The sequence below is a fragment of the Anabrus simplex genome, chromosome 9 (genome assembly GCF_040414725.1).
Source record: "Anabrus simplex isolate iqAnaSimp1 chromosome 9, ASM4041472v1, whole genome shotgun sequence".
NCBI lineage: Eukaryota > Metazoa > Arthropoda > Insecta > Orthoptera > Tettigoniidae > Anabrus > Anabrus simplex.
The window spans coordinates 68,611,290-68,624,104 of NC_090273.1; positions in this window are offsets into that span (position 1 = coordinate 68,611,290).

The following is a 12,815-nucleotide window of genomic DNA, read 5'->3' on the forward strand; positions in this document are numbered from 1 at the left end:
TTGTCTATCCCTTCCAATCTTCCCACCCCCGCACCCCCACAAGACCCCTGTTCAACATAGCAGGTGAGGCGGCCTGGGCGAGGTACTGGTCCTCCTCCCCAGTTTTATCCTCGATCCATCCGAATTGTTGTGCGACAACTCGCCCAACTATCAGGTAGAGACCCTGCATCCTCCTGTTTACCAAAGTCTCATGCTCCAGTACACTGCCCTAGAGGCGGCAGAGGTGTGATCCCTTGCCGAGTCAGAGGGAAAAAGCACCCTTGGACCGTAAACTGATTAAGTAATAATAATCTGTGGTGTTACCGTGTGCAGGCACTGCAATTTGATACTGTTTAGGCTACCTGCATGTCAATTTCAACCTTCCGTTTTACTCCACCAGATGGCAGAGTACACAGGATCTCTGTAGGGCAATCGGTGGTAGAGTTCTAATTAATTCTTGACATGTAAACGCCAAATGTGTGATCAGAGATGTTTTACATGGTGACTTTGTACATGGATATTTTTCCCCCTTTCGAAAATCGGGTGACGCCTGCCGAGTTTGAACCCACGATCTTGGGATCTGGAGATGGACACTGCACCACTGATCCACAGGGGAGCTACTCAATTGAGAGGGTATGTGGGGTGGAGTGGGTCCTGCTGCCTTTATCATTTCCACACAAATTTCATCCATCCCTGCTGCTTTTCCTGTTTTCATTTGTTTAACAACGATTTCCACCTCTGCCACTGCAATATGTATGTATGTTCAGTCCGTCAGCGATTCCGCTGGTGGGATCCCCAACAGCTCTGCCATCAGCTGTCATAGATGGCCTAGGCATCACTGAAGAGGCGTACTAGGGAAATGAGGAGTGAGGTAGTTTCCCGTTGCTTTCCTCACCGAGCCAAAGTTGCTATTACATATCAGTCTGCCAAGCCCACAGAAATGCATACACCAACCGACCCTATGAGCAACATTTTCACACCATTCATAGCAGGGACTGGCTGCATAAGGATTGGCATTACTAGCATCGCTCATACCTCAGTCACTTTCATATTGTCAAAGCCAAGTATAAGACAGAGGCAGATCTATGAAAGTAACAAAATTGCTCTAGCCTATACCAGAAGACATAGTGCACTGTAAACACTAGGTCCTGCCAGCAAAGGCATCACTGCAATATCACTCTCTATTTCTGGAGCATCCTCATTTATCACTACACTCTCCTCTGCATCAATTCTCACATTCAGAAGTTTATCACAGTAATCTTTTCACCTATTTTTTATCTCCTCTCTATCTGTTATTACATTTCCATTCTCTTTCTTCACTTTCTTTGTACATTTTTTTTCTTTTCTCTTATTTATCAATCCATACAATATCCCTTTCCCACCATTTACACCCTTTTCTAACTCTAGTATGAATCTCTCCCAACATTTTTTCTTTTCCCCACCTTAACCACTTTTTTGCACTTACTTTTAATTTTCCAATACTTAATCTTACTTTCTTCTTTCCTATCTCTATCCCATTCTTGCCACGCTTTCTCCTTTTGTTTAACAACCTCTTTCGCCTTTTCATTCCACCAAGGTGTCCCCTTTTCCTTCACTCTCGGCAAAGTTCTGCCACAAAACTTCTCTGCACAGCTTACAAAGAATGTGTTTTTAAGTTTGGTCCATTTTTCTTCTACACTTTCCATTTGTGATATAGGCAAAGGCTGTTTTAATTCCCTCTGAAATTTCTCCCAAGTTTCATTTAACTACAAAACATATTTAAAATTTTAAAATTCATGATTGTGTTAACCTTGACATTTTCTGTAACATTTTCACTGTTTGCCTATAAAAATTTGTGATGTGTGCAGAAGGGGCCTCAGTCCAGTGAATTTTACATCCCCTAAATGGAAAATGACGTAGTTGAACAATGGCATATACTTACATAATCTATAACTAAGCTATAACCTACCTAATGCACATGTTCTAAATGCGATTCAGGTGATATATTATTCCAAAATATAATTTTTATAATTTCCCGAAAGCCGGAATGAGTGTCTCGGACAGTTGAGGCGCTAGCCTTCCGTCCCTAACTTGGCAGGTTCAATCCTGGCTCAGTCCGGTGGTATTTGAAGGTGCTCAAATACGTCAGCCTCGCGTCGGTAGATTTACTGACAAGGAAATGAACTCCTGCAGAACTAAATTCCAGCACCTTGGTGTCTCCGAAAACCGTTAAAGTAGTTAGTGGGATGTAAAGCAAATAACATTATTATTATATTTTCCTGAAAAATTACTATTTTGGACCAAGGCCCTTTCTGCATGAAGCAATTCAATTAGCCTCTCCTTTCCTGTGTTTTAATTGCTGAATATATTTCAGTTTTAATAGGAACACAGTTCATTATGTAACAATAATAGAATTTCTTGTTATTTCTGCAAGCTTCTTATATGAAAATGTTGGTGCAACAACCAGCATCAGACACCAACAGCTGCCACTGATAACAATAATGAGCTTTTGAAAGAACATGCCATATGTGTCCCGAGCTTTAATAAGTACTGAAGTAGTGACACTAGTGCTGGGCAAAACAGTTGCCTTTATAAAATGGCCACCGCCAAAACAAATGTGCACAGACAACCGTCTTATGAAATGGTTGCAAAATAACTGTTAACCCTACCAATATAGGTATGAACGAAGAGATGCAAAACTGCTGAGGTCACCAGCCACCTAGTAACATAATTTTACTTGGGTTTTGCTTTGACACTTGTTTCTAACTAGCTGCACATTATCACCTATATAGACAGCCTGAAAACATTATTTGGAAGGATTTAAAATAAAAATGTACTTGAAACATAATGTCTGCCTACACATTGTACAATATTTTTAGGGGTATTAATTAACATAGAACCAATACTAGCAATAACAAATATATAAAATATGAAAATTAACTTATATGGATGAAACACTCAACACTACAATGTTGTTGTAAAACCAGAGGTCTGTATGGTTCAGAATGCCTTATCTTAATTAAAAAAGGGGAACTGAAAGAAATCGAGAAGAAGTAAAGGAAACGACAGATGGGATATGGAGGAAAAGGAGAAATGAGGATCTCTACAAGTATTCCAAAAAGATCACGGACACAATGCAAAAACCAAGACTGAAATTTTATGGACAACTCGCCAGAATGAATGACAACCGCCTGACTAAAAGAATATTTAAATATATAATTGGATTGAGGAGGATGATGAAATGTGTGGAGGAGGTTAAGAAGGATGCAGAAGAAATTAAAATAACACCAGAATTGATCCTCAACAGAAAGAAGTTCAGAACTCGAGTAGATGACCACAAATTCCATGAAGAGCAGCAGAAGAACAGGCCCAAATTTGTAATATCTGAGGAGCAAAGAAAAATAAGGAGTGAACGAATGAAGTAGTTCTGGGAAGAGGAAAGAAGAAGACTTTCCAGAAAGCATTAAGTTTCACGCGGTCCACAGTTGGCCAAATTTGGAAGCAAGAAGGATGAAATTCTAAAGAAAATAAAAGCAACATGCAGAGCAGGTATGAAAATATAATTGTTTGCAGATGACATAGTGATTTTGGTAGTCAACAGTACAGAAGTGCAAATCCAACCACAGGCTTTAAATTACAATATTGAGAAATATGGTATGAATATCATTGTGGAGAAGAGCTAAGCAGGTGGTGATGACAAGAGAAGGAAAAGGAATTATTAGAATCAGGAGACAAAACCTTGTTGTTGAATGCTTCAAATATTTGGGAAGTGAAATAATGCAAGGTGCAAGGTTGGATAAGGAGATCATAAGAAGGGTACAAGCGGGAAATACGTTCTACCAGAATGTAAGGAACCTGGTGTGGAACAGAGAAGTTCCTATGAAATGTAAAGAGATAATGTACAAGATGTACTGTTCCCCTATATTGATGTATGCATCAGAGGCCTGGACAATGACAGCAAGAGATGAGAGTAAAATTCAGGCCAGTGAGATGGAGTTCCTGAGGAGTATGGTGGGGAAGACAAGTAGAAACAGAGTAAGAAATGTTGAAGTCAGAAAAGAAAATAGAGGTAGAAAAACCAAGTGATAGGATGGCTCTTACCGTTAACCCAAAAATACAACGGAGAAGTTGCTATACGTAATTTCTCATGTGAAGACTAGGTTAGGGAATTTTCATTGTAATGGAAGGCTCTCTTGCCTACCGCCAGTCACTATTGAGTTGGGCAGTTTCGTTATGATGGCAGGCCCCCTTGCCTACTGCAGTCACAATTGAGTTGGTGAGTTTTCATTATAATGGCAGACACTCACTCTCCACCTGCCTTTTTACATCCTCAGAAAGACTGTCTCTGTGGTTTTCTCTAAGTCTTAAAGGATCTACCATTGGACAGAAAACCAGCATGAGAGCAATATTAATGCAATAAAGCGGTTTTTATTATGTCTGCATAAGTACAAATTGTAAGGAAAAATTATTTATGATTAACATTAATATTTTTATAAGCAGACCCGGCCAACAGCTGGCAACTGCAGATGATGATGATGATGATGATTAGTATGTTTTTAATATATGTGGGATAACTGGCCTGCATATAGATATCAAGCAAAATGGTCCCCTAAAGAGCAGTATGTTTCCAAGACCTATCGCTAAAATTTGTCATAACAACCTGGATAATGTTAAGAATCAGGAAGGCTGCAACCGAGCAAAAATGACCTGTTTTATATTTTATTTCATTATATTAGTGCATTATCTCACAGTCTGGTAATTTTAACACTTTTATATCTGAGGCTTGTATTAATTTTGAACGCAACATTCATTTATTATCATTTAGACTTTCATGGCCCGTGTAACTATTCATGAGGTATATTTTTGGGCTTATGCCGTGTAATTAATGATAAAAACACACTCAACGCATTTCGAAAGGAACCTTGCCTTTCTTCATCAGAAGACACAGAGAAAATGAAATGATGCATAACCGGTTGCTAGGAGAAAGCAACAAGGAACTTGAAATGGTGCCCTAAGATGTAAACGGGACGCCATTTTAGCCCCAGATAGAGACGAGTGGCAACAGTAAAGCATTACTCTCAGCTGTTACTTATCATGCCTTAACACCTGGTCATGATGTTTTGTTCCAAGAAGTGGATGTTCTTGCCTGTATAAAGCAATATCGCCCAAGAATTATCAGGGAGGCGATTGAAATACGTAAACACCCAGATAATTTCAACCGCGATACGGGCTACAACCTCAGTGAATCATGGCTACCTATTATCAGTACCATTAGAGAGTAATGCTTTACTGTTGCCATTTGTTGTCTGTATCTGGGGCTAAAATGGCATCCCGTTTACATCTTAGGGCACCATTTCAAGTTCCTTGTTGCTTTCTCCTAGCAACCTGCTATGCATCGTTTCATTTTCTCTGTGTCTCCTGATGAAGAAAGGCAAGGTTCCTTTCGAAACGCGTTGAGTGTGTTTTTATTATTAATTACACAGCATAAGCCCAAAAATATACCTCATGAATAACATTCATTTACCTCAGTGCAGTTGGCTTGCTAAGTCTAACACTACAGGTTTTCTGTCAAGGTAATCTCCCTTAGCCATTGGCAGTCCCCTGCCACATCTACAAGGCAGCAGCACTTTGATGAATTTATGTGTCATTTTCTACACAAAGGCTTAATCAGGCCTCCTAAGGAAGAACTCCTCTGCCCTTAGTATGCCAGGTTTGGTACTGGCCGCCTGACCCTCGGCCAGAGAATTGCAGGTAGTACTGTCTACTTTTACATATGGTAGCAGGGTTGCTTCTGACCTCATCACATATGGTTTAGAGACATGTACTCTACTAAACAATGACTGCAGCAGAATTCAGGCAACAGAAATAAGATTCATTAGAACTACGAATCAAACTACTCAAAAGAACAAAATCAGGAATGAATTGAAAACAGGAAAGCAGAGGGCATTGAGGTCCCTATTACCAATGGGCACATTATTACAATGAAGAGCAAGAGACCTGCCAGAAAGTACTTTGACCTTACTGTCCAAGCAAAAAGACCAAGGGGAAGGAAATGCTGGGGAGACATAGTGAAATCAGAAGTGGAGGAGACAGATCTCAAATGGGAACATTTATAATGTCCAATAACAGACCAACTATATACATACCACTTAGTTGAGCAGCTCAGCTTCTTTCACCCAAGTCTTCCCAGCCCAAACTTTGCAACATTTTTTGCAACACTACTCTTTTGTCGGAAATCATCCAGAACAAATTGAGCTGCTTTTCTTTGGATTTTTTCCAGTTCATGAATAAGAGTGACTTTTATCCTAAATATTAAGCTATTATAAGCTCCTTTATGGCATCTCCAGAATAAGGCACTATATTTACCAGATTTCATTTCAATGCAGCAATTGATGTATTTTTTAAAACTTTTAACTAACTACTTGTTATCACATTTAAAAAACAGACATTTGTAAAGATATACAAAGAGGACTGATTATAAGATTTTGTCATAAGAGTACTTATAACTACTATATTATACTTGCTAGACATTTTATACACATTTGTACCTAAAACAGTATCCTCTTATATATCATCTGGTAAGGGTCCCAGCTCAGGGTTACGGGTGAAGACCTCAACGGCAGTGAAGGCAGAGATGAAGATCATTGGTATGGCGGAACTGGCGGAAGAGGCATCCTTGCTTTTTGGGATAGTAATAAAAAGCATTCACGAAGATAGTCAACAGCTTCAGCAGCGAATGAGGAATTTGGATCCCAACGGTGAAGAAGGTGGAAGAACTATTTTTGAAATGTAAATCCACTCATGTCTGATCCCGCAGCAGGCGGTGTTGTGGTCAGCGTCTGCATTCAGGTCAGGGTCGGCTGTTTAAGCATGCTCCAGGTCTTACCAATCTGGTTCTAATTTTTGTGGGACCTACGGGTTCCACCCTCATGTGAAATGATTCACACAATCTACCATGATGGTACAACGCACATCGGAAACTACCCCAGCCAGTAAAATCCGGGGCCAGTTAGAGTCTGGTCTAAACAGGGCATTGGATTCTGGGGGCCCTGCACCATCATGTTGGGATCAGTCGGAGGATCCCTCACCCCGCAAGATCAGGACCAAGAAAAAACACTTCTTTGGTACAATGAATGTCAATACCCTCCTAAGAGTCGGTAAACAGATGGAACTTATCAAAGAACTGGAGAGATATCAGATCAAGTTACTCGCTGTACAAGAAACAAGATTCCCATCAAATGAAGTATCATGATGGGCAAGTACAAGATAATAAAGGGTCAACCAGCGATCAGGGAATATAAAATGGGTAATAAAAGAAAATCACCTTCAATTCTAGGAACAGCATTTTTTGTTCACAATTCAATTATAGATGCAATAATTGATTTTCAATTACCTTCCCCTAGGCTTTCCATCTTAACCTTGAAGAATGGAAACAAATCATATGCTATCTTCAATGTGCATGCACCTATTAATGAGGACAACAAGAAAAATCCAGATAAAGTTGAAGAATTCTGGTCTCTCCTGGAAAAAGAGTTGTTGGAAACTTCGGAACATATGATTAAAATATTAATGGGTGATTTTAATGCTCAAGTTGGCAAGGAAAGAAAATACAGAAACATAGTTGGCAGTTATCCTGGGCATATAAGAACCAACAGAAATGGGGAAAGGCTTATTGAAGTGTGTGAAGCATTCAACCTCAAGTTAATGTCCACCCAATTCAAGAAAGAAAGGAAGAAATTAATGACATGGCATTCACCAAATCCCATGTTAGGGGAGTTCCAAATAGACCATGTAGCCACATCGAACCCTGCAGAGGTTTTGAACGTTAAAGTGCAAAAAGGTGCAAACATAGATTCTGACCACTACCTTGTTAGAGTTAAGATAAGATTTATTCCAAAGTCCTTCAAGAGACCTTCACCCAAAAACAAGAAATATCGAACTGATGAACTCAAGATAAACCAAGAGATTGTTGAGAACTATAAACGAGAGCTTGAGGTCTTGGAATCTTCGAATTGGGACGAAATGGCAAGGAGGATACAAGAAGCAGCTGAAAAGACTATAATGATCGCCAAAAAGAAGAAACATCCGTGGTGGAATGACGATTGTGAAGTAGCCTTACAGGAAAAGTCTAAAGCGTGGAATAAATGATGTGCTAATCACAAGAATTTCGAAGACTTCAAGGAACAACGGAAACACACAGCAAAAATTCTTCGGAATATGAAAAGAAAGTACGAGAAAGAACAGCTGCACAACATAGAAGAAGATTTCAAGAGAAACAACACAAGAGAGTTCTATAGAAGGTTTAAAAATGAAATCAAAAAATTCTCCCCTGGTAATCTATGTTTTAAAAGTGAACAAGGGATACTCATTATTGGTGACAAGAAGAATTGCGAGTATCTGGCCAACTATTTCCAGAATCTTCTGAATTGTGAACCCCCTGAAGATGGATTGCTGTTTGGAGAGCCTCAATTCAAGTTGAAGTATTCATTACCACCAAATAAGGAAGAAATTAGGGACATCATTAAGCAACTAAAAAACAACAAAGCTCCTAGGAAAGATTCAATTACTGCAGAGTTATTCAAATTTGCAGGTGAAAATATAGTGGAAAAACTAGAGGAATTATTTGCTTTTATTTGGGAAAAAGAAGAAATACCAAGTGATTGGAAAAATGCACTCATTCATCCTTTACACAAAAAAGGGGACCAAACTAACGTCAACAACTACAGAGGTAACTCTCTTCTTCCTATAGCATACAAAATTCTATCCAAAGCATTGCAGCAGAGGCTTGAAACACATCTAGATAAACAAATTGGTGAATACCAGGCAGGGTTCAGGAAAGGGCGTTCATGTGCTGAGCAGATTTATATTCTAAAATCACTTATAAAAATAAGATCAATGAAAAATCAGAAGAGGACAATCATAACCTTCGTTGATTTCAAAAAGGCATATGATTCCATAGATCGTGGAGTGCTCATGAACGTTCTGCAGGAGTTTGGAGTGGATGAGAAATCTCTGGCCATAATTCAGCAATCTCTTACAAACACCTTTTCTCAAGTCGAATTTATGGGCGAACTCTCAAATCCATTTGAGATAAAAACGGGTTTGAGGCAAGGAGACAGCCTTTCTCCACTACTTTTTAATTGCATTTTAGAAAAAATTATTAGGGAATGGAGGCTGAGAATGACTGAAAATGGAATGAAGAATGGGGTAAAGATAGGTTGTGGAAAAAATGCGATGATGTTGGATTGCCTTGCATTCGCAGACGATGTCGTTCTTATTACAGACAACCGTCAAACAGCCAAGAAACAAGTCGAAGAACTACAAAATGTTGCAGTCAAAACAGGATTAAGAATCTCCTTCGAAAAAACAGCATTCATGGATTCTATAAAAAAAGGCGACACGGACAGACTTGTTACATTGTATGGGGATATCCAGCGTGTGGAAAAATTTAAATACCTGGGAGAAATACTCACCCCCAGTGGAGATGAAAAGGAGGGATTAAAGGAGAGGGTGAGAAGGATGGAGTTGGCATTCAGACTATGTCATGACACCTATAAGTCCAAGTCTCTTTCAATTCAGGCCAAGTTAAAACATTACTGCACAGTGGTTAGAACAGAGTGCCTTTATGGAGCAGAAACCTTGTTGAGGATGGCTGACCCACTCCTTGAAAAAAGAGAAAGAAGATTCTTGCGAAAAATCTTAGGCCCTAGAAAGTTGACGAGTGACCCAAACACATTCCGGTTAAGATTGAATTTGGAGCTCTACAAGAGAGTAGAAAGAATCACGACTGTGATGAGAAAAAGGAGACTGACGTTTTATGGACATATCAAAAGAATGAACCCTGAGAGATTGGCCAACAGGATACTTCTTCTGCAGGAAAGGTGGAAAAAACAACTGGGATGGCTTACACAGGTGCACAATGATTTGGCAGAAATAGGTATCAAGGAGGAGGATATAAAAGAAACGACATCATTTAGGAAGAAGGTTGCGGGATTGAGGGGTGCGTCTGAATAGCAACATGCAAAGCCACGGAACATCTCGGTGGAAGAACGAGCAAGAAGAAGTCAAAGACTCAAGAATCTTTGGCGAGAGTGTAAAGAGAAGGGTATCAGTCTGCGTGACAGGAGGAAGATTGTGTAAACGTGGCCCACAGGTGGCCGTATCGATAAATAATAATAATTTTAGACCTTCGTTAAAAACTACGTATAAGAACAATCAGGATCCTGATCTATCTTTCTTTCTGGTATGAGATTTTTAGGCTGATGATGCTCTCATTATGGGTGAAACATGTCCCTATATCTAATATGTTAAGAACTATTTCTTAAATTTAAATAAAAAACTCTTATGTATTGAACAGGTGGAATTTATAATCTAGTATTATTATTTGACTTTTAATAATAAGAGATATGAAGAAAATGCATATACACCTTTTTTTGGGAAGTGAATTTCAGATACACTTGGTGTGCTCCATTGTTCAATAGCTCTAACCATTAGGCGGCATATTCAGACTTGCTTCACATTTTATTTTGCTACATAACCCACTTAAAGGATAGCATGACAGTAAGCAACCTGTGTGTCAAGCAAAGGTATCAGCTAACTTATAAGCTTTCCAAATTTGAGCTCCATCAGCCAAGTAGTTTTTATGTGAAAGAACAAAGATAGACAAATATACATACTTCAAAATTTATAATTGCTGCCATATTTTCCTTAAATCATGGTTTTTGCAGGAACCCTTTGATTTCCTGAGATGATTCATAGCCTATGTTACCCAGAATGATATTATCTTTCAAATGGTAAAAGAAGTTTCTGGAATTACCTGTTACATAGCCACAAACTCACGTCTCTCTTTATATATTAGTATAGATAAATCAATTAACTTTCTCAAACAAGTGATGTGACAAAGTGTTACACAGATTACAAATACTGGTGTTTATTGAAACTACTTACCTTATTAGCAACTGTTTGTTTGTCCAACCCTTGTCCTATTTCTCTATGGAGTCGCTTAAAAATGAAGGTGAGACGAATCTGTCGTAGCGGGTTTTTATGACCGGATTCCCTTCCTGATGTCAACTTCATCAGAAGAGTTAATGAGATGAAATGAATGAATGGAGTGATATATGATAGTAAGAAGGGAGGAGGTGAAAGCTGGTGCTGGCACATAGCCTACTCCTGTCTAATAGCACCAAGGGGTCTGCTCAAGACCTAACGACCCCATGTGATGGACAAATCCCCAACAACAGCGTCATATGCCCTCACTTCATGTGAGCACTGTGGAGAGGTTTGGAATTTCATCCAGGCTTTTGTTACATAATTTAGTGATTAGAAATTGTATACCACCACCTCCCCAATCCTGCCGGCCAACATTCTGATGGTGAATTATTTTTTGACCAATGGGACTCGATCCGGCTAACAACGGTGTCAGACTGTTTAGACTTCAATGCCTTCATGATCATGGCCATCAGGCAGGCTACCTCATTTCCTTATTTAACAACTGCTGGACAATAACACAGAAACTTTGAACAATTTTTTAATAGGATTTACATGTGCAATATAACATTATTTTTAAGTATTTAAATGTGCTTGTTGTATTTTTGTAAATTTGAGTCTTGTATTTACCCATTCTAGGCCAATGGGTTATTTATGACCCATAATGCTTGGATTTTATTTCTCTCATATAATACCATTTTTCCACATTAATGTTCACTCAGTAATACAACAGAAACATTCCAGAATGGATATAGATATTTTCAAGAAATGATCCCAAGCATGTAGGCTGTGGGAAGTGCTGTATAAATCCTGTTTTGAGGTTACTGGAAGACAGAGTTTTGGAATTAATTCTGGCTAGAATTAAATTCTGACATATCACTTTTATTATTCTTCCTGAATAGTGACAAATTATCGAAGAAGGTATGTCTCAGTTCAATGAAAGTGATATTGAATGCGTAGTTATGCCGGTAAACATCAAATTGAATGTTGGGGTCGACAAATACCCATGCAGTAAATACTACATTCTCTCAGTTATTACCAAAATTCCTTTTTATTTGTAATAATGAAAACGAAAACCTACAACCTGTTTTCCAGTCTTTGACCGGGTCAGGGATGTAATGAATGAATCAGATATAGGCTGTTATTACGATGGGGTCGCCACTCCCAAAGTGATTTATATATTAATGAGTGATAGATGCTATGAAATGAGAATGGAGAGTGTTGCTGGAATGAAAGATGACGGGGAAAACTGGAGTACCCGGAGAAAAACCTGTTCCGCCTCTGCTTTGTCCAGCACAAATCACACATGGAGTGACCGGGATTTGAACCACGGTATCCAGCGGTGAGAGGCCGACGCGCTGCCATCTGAGCAACGGAGGCTCTATTTATTTGCAATAAATTACCCTTAAATGAATGGATAGTAACAAAAAACATGTATTTTGCGTAATTATTGGCCTGAAATGGGTTAAGGAGCTGAATATGTCTCCACAATGGGATGAAACATGTATTCCTATTGTAAAACAATGTATAACTTAATTGAAAAGTGTAATTCAAATTGTGTTGAATAGGGCAGACGTTCTCATTTGATAATTTGATGTATGTCAACACGGATATTTAAAAAAATATGTAATTTATCATTTGTAGTATATTTAACTGAGGAAGTTGGCTACATGATTGGGTCAGGTAGCTGTGAGCCTGAATTCAGAGGATGGTGATCTTGAACCCCACTGTCAGCAGCCTGAAGATAATTCCCATAGTTTCCCCATTTTCACACCAAGCAACTGCTGGGACTGTACCTTAATTAAGGCTATGGTCACTTCGCTGCCATTCCTATAGATCATTCCATGTTAAGAAAATAGTATTGCTCTTAT